Source organism: Cervus elaphus, chromosome 6, assembly GCF_910594005.1.
Source record: "Cervus elaphus chromosome 6, mCerEla1.1, whole genome shotgun sequence".
Classification (NCBI taxonomy): domain Eukaryota; kingdom Metazoa; phylum Chordata; class Mammalia; order Artiodactyla; family Cervidae; genus Cervus; species Cervus elaphus.
Window position 1 is genome coordinate 13,831,473 of NC_057820.1, and position 14,358 is coordinate 13,845,830.

Below are 14,358 nucleotides of genomic sequence, written 5' to 3' on the forward strand. Positions count from 1 at the left end.
ATGGACAGAAGAGCCTGGCAGGCTACAGTCCATGGGGTCACAATGAGTTGGACATAACTTAGAGACTAAACAACAACAACAGAAGCTTCACAACTGTCATCTCGGGACTGATGGAACAACCAGGGGTGTTTCAACCACGAGTACTGAGGCATCCAAGCTTTGGAGAGTTGATGTCACTAGAGGTGGCCACTGCCAAGGAAGGAGTGGGGCTTATTAAGGGCAGAATGGACTCGATGCAAACAACAGAGAGAAGAACCAACAGCACGCAGATAAGGTCCCTCCCAACGCTGACATTATAGGCAGATGAAACATACTCATTTTTCATTTCCTGGCTCAGAAGTGAAGGCAAATCAGTCATAACACTATCAACACCAAACACTGAGGCTAAAGGCCAAAAGCTATTGACCACCCACTGTGGCCCAACCCTGTGCCAGGCTGTGGGAGCCCCCCTGTGGACCAGGCAGCATCTCCACTTCCTGGAACCTTCTGTCTAGCAGAAAAGTCAGGCAAGTCACTGGCAGCTGGAATACAGAGCCCTGGGGACACACGTGACGTAGCCTGCAAATGTGGAAGTGTTGTCAAGGAAGGTTTTCTGGAGGAAATAAGGCTGATGATGGACTCTCAGCCCATGCAGAGGATGTTCACCAAGTGAATGGGGCAGGGAAGGCTAATGGGCAGATCTGCCAGAGGGAACAGCATGTGCAAAGGCCGGACTCACTCAGGAACAGCAGGCAGATGGTATGGCTGGACGCATGCTCCGGTCAAGACCTGGGAGGACAGAGGCAGGGGCAGGCCACGACACCCTGGGCAGAGCAGGAGGAAGCCTCTTTAGTCTGTTCCTCTGCCTCCAGGCTCTTCCTGTCTTAATCCAGCCCCACTGACTTCATTCACAGTGTCTTCACTCGTAGATCAAGCTGATAGGTCCCTCCTGGGGCCCCACCATCCAAGCTGGGCTTTGGAGCCTGCAGGGTTTCACAAGTTGGGGTCAGTGAGGGAGGTGTTGCAGGCAGAGGGAGCTGGCAAGCAAGGGTCTGGGAGGAGGGACAGTGCTTAGGAGAGGGGTACCATTCACTGGGGGAGATACGGGAATTGAGTTGGAAGCAGGCCATAGGGGCCTTGAACAGAGGTGAAGGTGGCTGCACTCTTTGCAGAAGTAATCAGCAACTGTCAGAGGAGCCAGAGATCTGACCCCCACCCCCCCACCACCACCACTGCGACTTCTACGTGGGCAACCTCAGCTAAGTCACTCGTTCTCCAGCAGTAAGTGCAGCCCAATGAGGGCTGGACAGGAAGACTGGCTGTCGCCCACAATAACCCATTTCCACTTACACGTGAGCAAGGCCCACCCCTAAGCCCCCACCCAGCAGGTGCACAAGATCAGGCACCTGCTGGCAGGTGTGTGTGTGTGGAAGATGAGAATGTCCCTGAGCTGTGAAAAACCGGGACGAAGCCTCCCCCGGCATCTCTCCACGTGAAGCACACGCACCCCTGGCCAGGGTCCAGGTGTGACCCTCACCCCAAACGCCAGAGCTCCCAATGGTGAAGTGATTTGTCTCCTTCGTGGCTTCTGGCAAGATCAAAAGGAGCTCAATACAGCCTCCCTCCCAAGTCTGGCAGAAAGCAGAGAAGATGCGGTCTCCAGCAGAGAAGGTGGGCAAAACCAGAAGACAGCCTTGCCATGCCCAGAGCATCAGTGGCCCTCATCCAATCAGCACTGACCATGGGGCAGTGCAACCCACGAGATGCTCAGGAGAGATCTCTGTATTCCACGGTGAGTGAAAGTTGCTCAGTCGTGTCCGACTCTTTGCGACCCTACGGACTATACAGTCCATGGAATTCTCCAGGCCAGGATACTGGAGTGGGTAGCCTCTCCCTTCTCCCAGGGATCGTCCCAACCCAGGGTCGAACCCAGGCCTCCCGCACTGCAGGGGGATTCTTTACCAGCTGAGCCACAAGGGAGGCCTGCATTCTGGGGGGGCCCTCTGAGAAATGAAATGCAAATTCTTCACAGGACATAAAAATTCTGGTGCAGTTATATGCAGAGGGATTAAAAAGGCCAGAGCCACTGAATGGAGGCAACTCTGAGTAGAGTGGCCCAATGTTCCAGAGCTCTCAGATCATCCCAAAGTGTCCATCTTGGCTGCCAGTTATGCAGAGCTTATCCTGCTTCAGGCTGTAGGTGGATCCACCCCAGCTCTCCTCACAGTTCAGTTCAGCAGTCGCTCAGTCGTGTCTGACTCTTTGTGGCCCCATGGACTGCAGCATACCAGGCTTCCCTGTCCATCACCAACTCCTGGAGTTTACCCAAACTTATGTCCATCGAGTCAGTGATGCCATCCAACCATCTCATCCTCTGTCGTCCCTTTCTCCTCCTGCCTTCAATCTTTCCCAGCATCAGGGTCTTTTCAAATGAGTCAGTTCTTCACATCAGGTGGCCAAAGTATTGGAGTTTCAGCCCTGATCACTCAGAGCTAGAGACCCAGCCCTCTTCACTCTATCACTGTTTGCCAGGTACCCTTACTTATACCCTTCAGAGAATAGTCACAGTCTTAGTGGCGGGGTTTGTGTTTTATTTGGGTCTCTCCTCTCTCAGACTGAAAGTTGCCATGGGCAGGGACCTAGCCACTCGTGTTCATGGGGTTATAGTTCCTTTCAGGGGCACACAGGAGGCCCTCAAAAGTGCACTGTCATTCTTTGTCATCAGATTGAGCTTCTTGTTTACAGAGGAGGAAACTGAAGCATGGAAAAAATGTGACTCACTTGCCCAGGGCCACACACTTCACAAAGGCAAAGCCACCAACCTCTGGAGCAGCACTGTCCCCCAAAATACAATGGGAACCCCACATGCAGTTTTAAACTTTCTAGTAGCCACATTAAAAAATGTAAACATAAACAAGTGACACTAATTTTAATAACACATTTCATGTAGCCAATACATCCAAAATGGTTCTGTTGTAATAAGTAATCAGTGTTCAAGTTATTACTGAGATCTTTTTCATTCTCTTTTTCCTACAAAGTCTTTGAAATTCAGAGTATGTTTTCCACTCTCCAGGGCACGCGAGCATATGACTTAGGAGACTCATTCACAATTATTATGAGCACTACTTTTGGAACCACCAGCAGCAGCAGCGCTAACTAACATCTGTTGTACACCGACAGGCTCTGGGCCATCTGCACGGTTACTTCTGACCTCCACTCTAACTCCAAGGGCTTGGGACACAGGACTTTTCTCCATACTGAACAGAAGAAAAAAGTGAAGCTCAGAAAGGTTAAGAAGCAGGCTCAAGATCACCAAGCTAGCAAGGTGAAGTTAAGAAATTAACTCACATCTGACTCCAAGCAGTAACAACTCCCAACCTGCGCTGGGAGACAGAAAACACGCCAGATGAGGTTCCTGCCCTCGAAGTGCTTTCGGTCTAGCTTAGGAGGACCAGGGCAACGATCACAAACGGGGAAACAAACCCACTTCAGATCTTGATGTCAGAAGCAACAGGGGGACGAAGGGGACATTAACAGTGGAGGAGGCAGATGGGCATCTCCCAGGGAAGGGCAGGGAAGACCTCTCCAAAGAGGGGCAATTTAAGCTGACAAGAAAGGTGAGAAGAAGCCAGTTCTGGCGAGGGCAGGAGATGAAGAGGCCAGGAAGCAAGGGGCAGACCCAACTGCAAAGCATCTGGCACATTCCAGGAACACAGAGAAGGGTGGTTGGGCTCCCTGTGCAGTGCCAGCTGCCTCTCTGGGCCACTCGGGTGCCCCGACCCGGCCCTCCTGCCTCTGGGTACTCCCACACTCTGGCTTGGAAAAGGAGACCTCAATAAACTGTTCTCCAGATGTCAAGAGCAAGTCAAGGCTGGAGGTCCCCAGTGCAGAGCTGGGCGTGGAGGACACGTCTACAGCTAACTTATGAGTGTCCGAACAGATGAATCAGTGAGTAATGGGAAGAGAGTGGTAAACACCAGAACAGAACCTTGGCAGCCAAGGCCCCAAGAAGAAAGTTTTTTAATACTTTAAGCCAGGCTTCAAACAGTCTGAACAATAGCCAAAAGGTGAAAACCACCTAAGTGCCCATCTGGAAACAATGAACGGGTCACAAAATGTGGTCCATCCTTACAATGGAACATTACTCAGCCTTAAAAAGGACTGAAGTACGGATGCATGCTATGACCTGGATGAATCTTGAGGGCATTATGCTGAGTGAAAGAAGCCAGACACAAAAGGCCACACACTATATATGAGTCCGTGTATATGAAATTCCACAATAGGGGAATCAGACAGACAGAAGGCAGGTGGGTGGTTGCCAAAGGCTGGGGGAGGGGAGGGGTTTTCCTTGGGGGTGATGAGTGTTTTTAAACCCACAGAGGTGTTGGCTGTAAAACACTGTGAATATATTAATGCTAAATGCCACTGACTTGTATACTTTAAAATGGCTAATCTTGAAGTCCAGCTCAGCTTTAAAAAGGAGAGGGGAAAGGAGGAAAAAAAGAATTATTTCGACAGAAGAGTCAGGTGGTGATTCTGTTAAATAAAATAAAACCCCATGTCTCAGAAAGCAGGCAGGAGTGATCAGCCTCCAGAAGTACCAGAATAGAAATGGAAAAGAGAGAAGATGGACTTTCCAAAGCTAAAAGAAGCAGAAAGCGACTTTACCGGATCACTCTCGCCTCCACTATTTGTTGCTGTTCAGTCACTCAGTTGTGTCCGACTCTTCGCGACCCCATGGACAGCAGCACGCCTCCGCTGCAGATGCCTGTAATCCTCAGGGTCTGTCCCGCAAGGGAAGCAGGACACTCCTGGTGGTGTGCCCCACTCTCCCCAGCCCTGAGGAAGGGGCCAGGGGCCAGTCCAGGGCTCCTGTATCAAAATGCAGCCGAGATGGAGCCTCGGGGGCCAGCAGGCTGAGCCAGCGCATCCCCTGACCTGGCACACACAAGGGCATTACTGCCACGATGGGCGGCCCTTGGCAGCCCCGGGATGGCCGCAACAGAACCTCCTTTCATTCCCTAGAGTGGCCCTTCAGCCAAGTCTGGGCCACAGGGGAGAAAGGACAGCAGGAAACCTGCATCCACACAGCACACAGGTCCCCTGAGGTCTAGCTGGGGGCTTTAGGATACACGATGGGTCCTGTGGATGATTCTAGGACCTGGAAAGGATAAAGGAAACACCACGAGCCACACAGAGAGGACAGACTGACCTCACACCTGTTTCAGGTGTGGTTGTTCCAGGGACAGCATCATAGATACTATCCAGTGCATGAGGCTGGGCCTTCACCTTTGTTCTTTATTTCCTCCTCGCACCCACGTGGTCTGCAGGGACAGGGACTGGGGCTATGTGCATTTCACAAATGAGGCCACTGAGCCCCAGAGGGTTCAAAGGGTACAGACGATCATCCACGGTCAGTATATTGCAGAGCCAGCATTCAATCCCAAGGCTTCCAGCAAAGCCTCCTGTGCTAAATTATAATGCTGCTGATGCTTGCTTTATTCTACAAAACTCCCACAAGGCAGGAGGGGGTCATGGTTAAGAACGTGACCTGCCAGTTTGGGAAGATGGAAAAGCGCTGAAGATGGATGCTGATGGTGGTCACACAACACTGTGAGGTATCCAATGCCACTGGACTATATGGACATATTTTAAACAAAGATATTTTAAGAAGTCATCAGGTACCGGGACATTAAGAAATTGTGGGATCGAAATTTTTTAAAATAGGTATCATACAGAACCACATTCTCTGAACATGTGTAAGATTCAATTAGCAGCTAACAAAAAACATAAATTATCCCCCTCTTCAAAAAAAAGAAAATAACATGGGCTGCCAGTTTTGTGACCCTGGGTAGGCTTCAGAGCCTCTATGTGCCCACCGATAAAATGAGAATTGTAAACATCTTCCTCTGGGGTTGTGTCCAAGTGAAAATCACTCAGTCATGTCTGACTCTGTGGTCCCATGGACTATACAGTCCATGGAATTCTCCAGGCCAGAATACTGGAGTGGGTAGCCTTTCCCGTCTCCAGGGGCTCTTCCCAACCCAGGGATCGAACCCAGGTCTCCTGTATTGCAGGCAGATTCTTTACCAGCTGAGCCACAAGGGAAGCCCAAGAATACTGGAGTGGGTAGCCTATGCCTTCTCCAGTGGATTTTCCCGACCCAGGAATCGAACCGGGGTCTCCTACATTGCAGGCAGATTCTTTACCAACTGAGCTATCAGGGAAGCCCCTGGGGCTGTGTCCAGGACTGGATGAACTCAAACCAGGGAGACAGCACAGACCAGGGGGCAGCAAACTTCTGCAAAGGGCCAGGTAGTAAATGTTTGACTTGACAGATGTCTGCCCCAACTGCCCAACTCTGCCAGTACAGGGCAGAAGCAGCCACAGACGACAGGTGCACAAACTGGCATGGCTGTGTGCCAATAAAACTTTATTTACAACGTCAAGCACCGGGTGGATGAGCCGGAGCTTGTGGATGGTCTGGGACTTGGTAAGTACTCAGGCAATGTTAATAGTTACCATTAAGGAAAACAGCATTTGTCTCAATTCACGTCCGTAGACCTCAGTGAGACGAACGGTATTCCTTGTGGTTCTGAAAATAAATACTATCACCAAAGACAAGAGCAGAGCCCAGCTCCCCACTAGGGAGCTGGCTCCTCCCTCACTCTGAGAACCCCAGTGCCCTCCCCCTGCCGCCCCATGCAGGCTAAATGGCATCAGTCGTGTTTGCCTCTTTGCAACTCTGTGGACCATAGCCAGTCAGGCTCCTCTGTCCATGTGGTTCTCCAGACAAGAATGCTGGAGGGGGTTGCCACGCCCTCCTCCAGGGGATCTTCCCAATCCAGGGATTCAACCCACCTCTCTTAGGTCTCCTGCATTGGCAGGCAGGTTCTTTACTGCTGGCGCCACCTGGGAAGCCCCGCTGCTGGGTATCAGCACGTTAATTATGTCCTGGTAATTAATCCCTCCTGGGCTATGCCCTGCAAGCACTAGCGCCCCTTCCCACCCGCTACAGGCGAGGCTCCTGACCCCCAGGACCCCCTTCCTGGTCCTTGCCCCTCACTGCTGACCCACAGTGCCTGGGCTGTCCTTCTGGCTTTGGAAAGGCATAAGACAAGAAAACATTTTCCAAAGGCATTGAGGGCTAGAGTGACAAGCCAAGGTCCCTCTGGTGGCCAGCCTGCAGGCCTTTTTCTGAGCCTCAGGCTACAGCAACACCAACAGCTACTACTGGCTTTAAGGTAACGTGTTTCTATTAAAAGCACTAAGAAGGCTCTTCTGATTGATTTCTCACACCAGTCCTATAGGAAAGTTGTCTTTCTGTTACAGGAATCGGCATGCTTCATGGAGCAACACCTCAGCTCTGGAGGGAGACCATCCCCCGCCCCCACCACTGCTTAATTCTTCCAGCTCCATCTCCAGACACAGCCCCTGACAAAGGGGTTCACGCAATCCTGACCCTGCCTGCTGCCGGGCAGTTTAAATTAAGATAATGCATGGCAGGAGTGGGAGTTTAAGCAACCATAGAGAGCTGTTTTCCTTCAGGGAACATCACGAGAAAGGAACTGGGCACAGAGGTTAAGTGACTTGCCCAAGGTCACACAGCCAGTAGGAGCTGAGCTGGTTCTCAGGGCAGGTCCTCTAACTCAGCCCTGTTCCTTCACAACCCACCTCACCCAGCTGGTAGCCGCAGCCTACGACCACTATTTTCATTAAGGGTTTTCCCTAAAACAGGGAACCAACCAAGAAGGACCTACTATACAGCACAGAGAACTAGGCTCAATACCTTGTAATAACCTAGAATGGAAAATCACCTGAAATATATATATAACTGAATCATGGTGCTGCACATCTGAAACTAACGTAACAATGTAAATCAACTGTATTTCAATAACTTTTTTTAAAAAAAAGAGTTTTCCTAAGAATTGGATGGAGATGACTATAACCGCTACACTCCAGCAGTGAGCAAGAAATAGTCCAGACAAAATAGGCATCAGAGGATCTTCTCTGGGGCCAGTGGCCTCTGAGTTCAAGATTTCTGCACCATTGTCAGCAGCTTCTCACACAAGTCTGCACAGTTGGAATGTCAACATGGCACCCATCCCCTTCATCTTTCATTCCTGCTTATTGAATATTTAGCTTATTGGCCTGATGATGCTAGCTTGGGAAGGACAAAGAGGGTGAGGGCCTTTAACCAGGGCATTTACTCTGTGACAATGCTAAAGGGTTTATTTTTCCAAATCACGTATCACACATTCCTTCATCATCATATTGTGGCTGTTCAGACACTAAGTCGTGTCCAACTCTTTGGGACCACATGGACTGCAGCATGCCAGGCCTCCCTGTCTCTCACCATCTCCCAGAGTTTGCCCAAGTTCATGTCCATTGAATTATCATCATGAACACTTATTTAAATGACTTGGATGCCCAGAGACCACATTTCTGATCCCCACACCAATTCAGCCAATGATGGACCACTGCCCTTATTTGTATAGGAAATAGAGGCTCAGAGAGGTTAATCCTCTTGCCCAAGATCACACAGCTGTCAACAACAGGACACCGATGAGCGTAGCTTCAGAAGCCCTGCAGGTTGGTCCGACCGCAGTGGGGAAGGAGGCAGAGAAAGAACCAGGATACACCCCAGTCTCTGACGTCTCCTGCATTGGCAAGCGGGTCCTTTAACACTTAGAGAGAGAAACAAATCACAGCACGCAGGGGCAACTGCTGCTGGTTGATGCCGTCCTCAGAAACGGTTCCTTCTGCCGCTCATCTCCCAGCCCCAACATGCTCTGTGCAATAAGGAATCAGGCTCCGGGGGCCTCCCTGGTGGCTTGGTGGTAAAGAATCCACCTGCCAACACAGGAGACATGGGTTCGATCCCTAGCCCAGGAAGATTCCACATGCAGTGGAATAGCTAGGCCCGGGCGCTACAGCTATTGAACCTGTGCTCTTGAGCCCAGGAAGGAACCGCAACTACTGAAACCCAAGCACCCTAGAGTCTGTGCTCCACAAGAAGAGAAGCCACTACCACAAGAGGCCCATGCACCGCAACTGGAGAGTAGTCCCCACTCTCTTCAACTCGAGAAAAGCCCTCATAGCAATGAAGACCCAGCACAGCCAAAAATAAATTTATAAAGAAAAAAAAAAAGGGCTCCATCCTGCCTCCTCCTCGTGAAGCCTTCAGGTCGGGGGAAGGGAGCTGTCATGCTCTCTCCCTCTGCGCGTTGTCTCTCTTATAGCGCTGACAGTACAGGTGCCTCCCCAAAAAGACAGAGCCCCACCAAACAGCTGCTGCCTCCAGATCTCACTGTGCCTCTCATCTCTGGTGGGCAAGGTCTTCTTAAGGAAAAATGACATGAATATTACACAATGTACGGATATAAGGTTCTGCGAGAGCTAAGTGTGTGTGAGTCGCTCAGTGGTGTCTGGCTCTTTACAACCCCAGGGACTGTAGTCAGCCAGGCTTTTCTGTCCATGAAGTTCTCCAGGCAAGAACACTGGAGTGGGTTGCCTTTCCCTTCTCCAGGGGATCTTCCCAACCCAGGGATCAAACCCAGGTCTCCTGCACTGCAGGCGGAGTCTTTCATCGCCTGAGCCAGCAGAGATGTGAGAGATAAGAGAACCACACAATCTGAGCAGAATCAAGGAACACCACAAGACGTAACATGAGAGCTGGGCCTTGTCGTATGAATAGGAGTTCTCCAGACACACAAAGGAGGGGAACCTTTTTGTAGAAAACACAGCCCGTGGGGAAACACTAAATGTGAAGACACACCAGGGGACACAGAGGTGGCGTGTGTGCCTGAGACAGTGTGGCAGGGAGAGAGAGAGGTGGTCCAGGCAAGCTGGGCTGGGAAGAACTTGTGAGGGGGTCATGGAGGCAGCGGGAGCTGTAGGTGGTTTGTGGAGGAGGAAAAATGGCAATGAATTCATTTTCTGGACCCTCATACTGACCCTTTTGAGGGGCTTCTCACTAGGATAAGACTCAGGGCAAGACTGAACAGGGATGTTTAACATTACAAACCACATGCAGGAGTCTCAACAACAAAAGCTTTGCAATCATCCGTTAGCCTCCATCGAGCTGTACAAAACAAAAAGATTTCTCAGACCAGCGGGTCTCCAGGAGTTAACAAATATCCTGCTGGACAAGCATCCTAGGGGCAGGAAGGGGGAGATGGGGCTCCTAACCACCCCATCCCATCTCCAAATCTGCCCCTCCTCCTCATCCATTCCGGCTCATGGGAGAGCCACCCATCTGCCCAAGGCCCTGGAGAAGAAGCCGACCCCTCCTATAACCTCGGCCCCCACCACTGGGTCACCCTGAGATGGGAGGCGGGACGCCCTTAGGCCTGATTTTTACTCTGGGTGACTCCCGCTGTGAGGGGCTGAGGCTGCCTGCACCCCACTCCAGGACCTCTTAGTTTGATCAGGGAGGCGGAGGCTATCGGATAGGAAGGCAGCGTGTCCAGCCCTGTCATACAGGGACACTCAGGCAGGTGATGGGGGTGGGGGGGGCGGTCGGCCCGCCAGGCTCTCCCTGCCTTGGGAGGAGCTGTCCAGCTGAAGGAGGGATGTTCCCAGAGAGGGAATAAGCAAAGGCCAAGGACAGTGTGCCTGTGAGTGTGCAAGAAAGGGGTGGGGGTGGCGGAGGAAGACCTGGGTTAGATACAGTATCTCTGGAGCTTACAGAGCTGGGCAGAGGCTGGCGCAGAGCCCAGGCCGCCCCAGACGTCCGGAGAAGGGCAGACCAGAGTGTGTGGGGAGGGGTGGTGCTGGCGGTGTGTACGCGGGAGGTGGGGGTGGAGGGTGGGTGGTGGCTGCTTTTAGGTAAAAGGCTCCAGCGTGGGAAGCAGCCTCTATCAGGGATGACAAGACCGGATCCTCAGGAGCCTGAAGCCAGGAGGGTGGCGTGATGGAGCGAAGGGGCCAGGGGGCGAAGACGCGGCAGGCCCGAGAGGCCGCTGGCCTGAACGCAGGGCATCCGGCAAGGTGCCGGGCCCCGCGGCAGCCAATCCCTGTGCGCCATCTCCGGAGGCCGAGTGCGCCCAGGGCGCGCCGGCCAGGCGGGAGGGTGGGTACCAGCCTTTCTTCGCGTTTCTCCAGCCTCCTCCCCGGCGCCCACGTGGGCGGAGCAGCGTGGGGGTGTGCAGTGCGTGGGGTGGGGCTGCCTCGCCCTCCCGGCCCCCAGCCTCCAAGGCGCGGCCCCGGGGTTCCATCCTCTGGGCCATCTCTCCCGGCTGAGATCCGGGGGACCCAGACCTACTCAGTGGGTGGGACATCCAGGGAACCGGCCGACCACGCCCCCCCATCCCCCGCGCCACTCCCGGGCGGCACCCGGTGGGTCCCCATCCCCCTCCACAGATTGGGGGCGGAATGGGAAGAGGAGTGGAAATGGGGGTGGCGTGAGGAAGAGAGGCGGGGGAAGCGTCTGTAGGGAGGCGACGCAGAGTCCTCCGGACGGGATGCGCCGCAGGGGGATTTGGAGGGGAGTGGGGGATGGGAACGGAAGGGTGGGGGACCTCGGAGGTGAAATGCGAAAGTGGCAGCGGTATCAAAGGGGGCGCGAAGGCTGAAGGAGGGGAGAGGCAGGTGGGTGATGGGGCGGGGCGGCACCGGTCACTGCCTCCCTTGCCACTGTGCCAGCCCCATCGATTGCGGGGTCCGCGGGTTCCCTTTGGCCAGCGCGCGCCTCCCGCCCCCCGGCGCACCTGTACCCACCTGCTCGGTGCTCAGGCCCGAGCCGGGCAGCAGCAGCAGCAGCAGCGGGCGTAGCGAGCGCAGCCCCGCACCGCATCCTCCGGCCGCCCCCTCCCCGCCCTGAGCTTACGCTGCCACCGCCCCCGCCTTAAAAAGGACAAAACGGAACGGAAGAAGGATTCATGCAAAATTAAAAAAAAAAAAAAAAATCGAAAGAAGCAAATGAGGAAGAGGGGCTGATGCGCGCGTGGCTCGGCTGGGCGAGGGGCGAGGTGCAGCGACGCCGGGTGACCGAGCTCCGGGCAGCCGGCCGGCGCGTGCCGCACACTCCCGGCTGCAGCTCGCTCCGCCGCCAGCCGCCCGGCTCGCAGCGCGGCCCCGCCCCTCACCCGGGGCGCCCCTCCAGTTGGTCCGTCCTCCTGCCAGTCAGAGGGCCCGGCGCTTGCCCCGCCCCAGCCTGGGGCCGTTGCCGGGAGCTGTTCTGCCGCCAGGAGGAGAGTTTCGAGGAGGCCTGAGTTTGCGCAGTGGACCCGGCTACTTGTGCCCCGGAGGGGCCGGGGTCCCGCTGCTGAGCTCCTCCAAGCTAGCAGCTCTGCCGCCGGCTGAGTCGAAGGTGCTGTTGCAGGCAGACGGCTCCGCCTAGAGCTAAGGGCCCCAGGAAACTCGTCCCTGCCCTCAGGGGGCTCACACCCATTTTGGAGGGGGTGTATATCACCTGGAACTGTGGCTGTCCGCCATCCAGGGTCTGGAAGACACAACCAGAGATAGCAATCTGAAGGTCAGGGGTTAAAGGGAAATACTGACGGTGTCCCAGCCAGCAGGTGGCACAAACTTCGCGACTAGGCAAAAGAGCATCACCCAACAGTAGTAAAATGGACCATGTGATGTCCAGCTGAGGCTTGAAGGAAGGGTAGGATTTAGTTAGGCAAAGATTCATTCATTCGCTGTCGTTTTATCTCCTTTCGTTCACCTCCTTTCGTTTGATCTCCTTGCAGTCCAAGGGACTCGCAGGGGTCTTCTCCAGCACCACGATTTGAAAGCATCAGTTCTTCCGCGCTCAGCCTTCTTTATGGTTCAACTTTCACATATTGTTACATATCTGAGAATCCAAAGAGTGTGTGGGATGGGAAGGGGGGCAGAAGCCAGCACATGCAGGTTACAAGAAAGAATTTGTTTATCCTGAGACTTCTCACCAGGGAAGGTGGTCTGTAGGACCACTGTCAGATTTGTGCAAGTGTACACATCAGGATAAGCTATGTGAAGCCCAAGTAACAAATGAACCCAAATATCACCATCTTGTTTCTTGCTCACATCTTACCTGAACCAGCAGGACGCTCTGCTGGCTCTAGTCAGTCAGGAGCCCAAGCTGAAACCATGTACCCATAATATTCTTGGCGCTTTGAATGAAAGGTGGCAAATTTTACCAGCTTTTAAAGGTTCCACTTGGAACAGACATATCACTTTGCCTTATGGCTAGTTGGCTAAAACAAGTCATCAGCCATGCCTGACTTGAATCAGGGTGGGAAGTGCAGACCTCCCATGTTCCCAGTAGACCTGGAATATCTGTGAACAGATCTAAGACTCTCATTAACAGATACACTGGCTGTCTATGAATTTCAGACTGAAAAGGCAAGTGGAGATCAAAGAGGTGCGTGGGCGTAGCTTCCTGACAAGGGAAGAGGAGCATCAGAGAGGGTCAGGCAGTCCTTGGCAAGACTTACTCAATGCTTGGTCAAGAGGCACCCAGAGAGTGGAGGCACTGGGGTAGGGCTTGGTGTTATGAGTTGAATTGAGTTCCAAAAAAACCAAACATTGAGGTTCTAACTCCCAGTGTCTCAAAATGTGACCTTTTTTGGAAATAGAGTCATACAGATTCATTAGTTAAAATGAGGTTGTCCTGGACTTTCCTGGTTGTCCAGTGGTTTGGGAATCCATCTACCAGTTCAGGGTACACAGGTTTGATCCCCTGGTCCAAGAAGACTCTGCATGCCAAGGGGCAATTGAACCTGTGTGCCACAACTGCTGAAGCCTGTACACTCTAGAATCTGTGCTCCACAAGAGAAGCCACTGCAGTGAGAAGCCTGTGCATCTGAACTAGGTAAAGGACCCACCTGCAATGCAGGAGACCCCAGTTTGATTCCTGGGTCGGAAAGATCCGCTGAAGAAGGGGTAGGCTACCCACTCCAGTATTCTTGGGCTTCCCTGGTGGCTCAGCTGGTAAAGAATCCACCTGCAATGCGGGAGACCTGGGTTCAATCCCTGAGTTGGGAAGATCCCCTGGAAAAGGGAATGGCTACCCACTCGAGTATTTTGGCCTGGAGAATTCCATGGTCCGTATAGTCCGTGGGGTTGCAAAGAGTCAGACACAACTGAGCAGCTTTCACTTTCACTTTCTTTCCTGCTCACTGCAGCTAGAGAAAGTCCATGCACAGCAACGAAGACTTAGCACAGCCATACATAAATAAATAATATTTTTTTAAATGAGGTTGTATTGAGGTGGGGTGGTCCTTAACCCTATGTGACTGGAGTCCTTATTAAAAGGAGGTTTAGGTGCAGAGACACACACAGGGAGAACGCCGTGTGAACGTGAAGGCAGAAAACGGGATGATCAGTGTGCCAAGGAATGCCAAAGATTGACAGCAAGTCCCCAGAAGCTAGGAGAAAGCCCTGGAATAGACC

At 53.0% G+C, this 14,358-nt stretch overlaps 1 protein-coding gene across 3 annotated transcripts in view; it reads right to left on the minus strand.

Moving 5' to 3' along the window:
• The window catches only part of JAKMIP1 (janus kinase and microtubule interacting protein 1), a 154,430-nt gene extending 142,412 nt beyond the window's left edge, over window positions 1–12,018 (minus strand). For 2 of the 3 annotated variants that reach the window (XM_043906225.1, XM_043906224.1), the window contains exon 1: window positions 11,701–12,018. The gene's annotated coding sequence lies outside the window, so the exon portion shown is untranslated. Of the gene's footprint in view, window positions 1–4,647; window positions 5,061–11,700 lie in introns of those variants that run through there. The other variant, XM_043906221.1, reaches the window with a different exon arrangement.
• Between the last annotated feature and the right edge of the window lie 2,340 nt (window positions 12,019–14,358).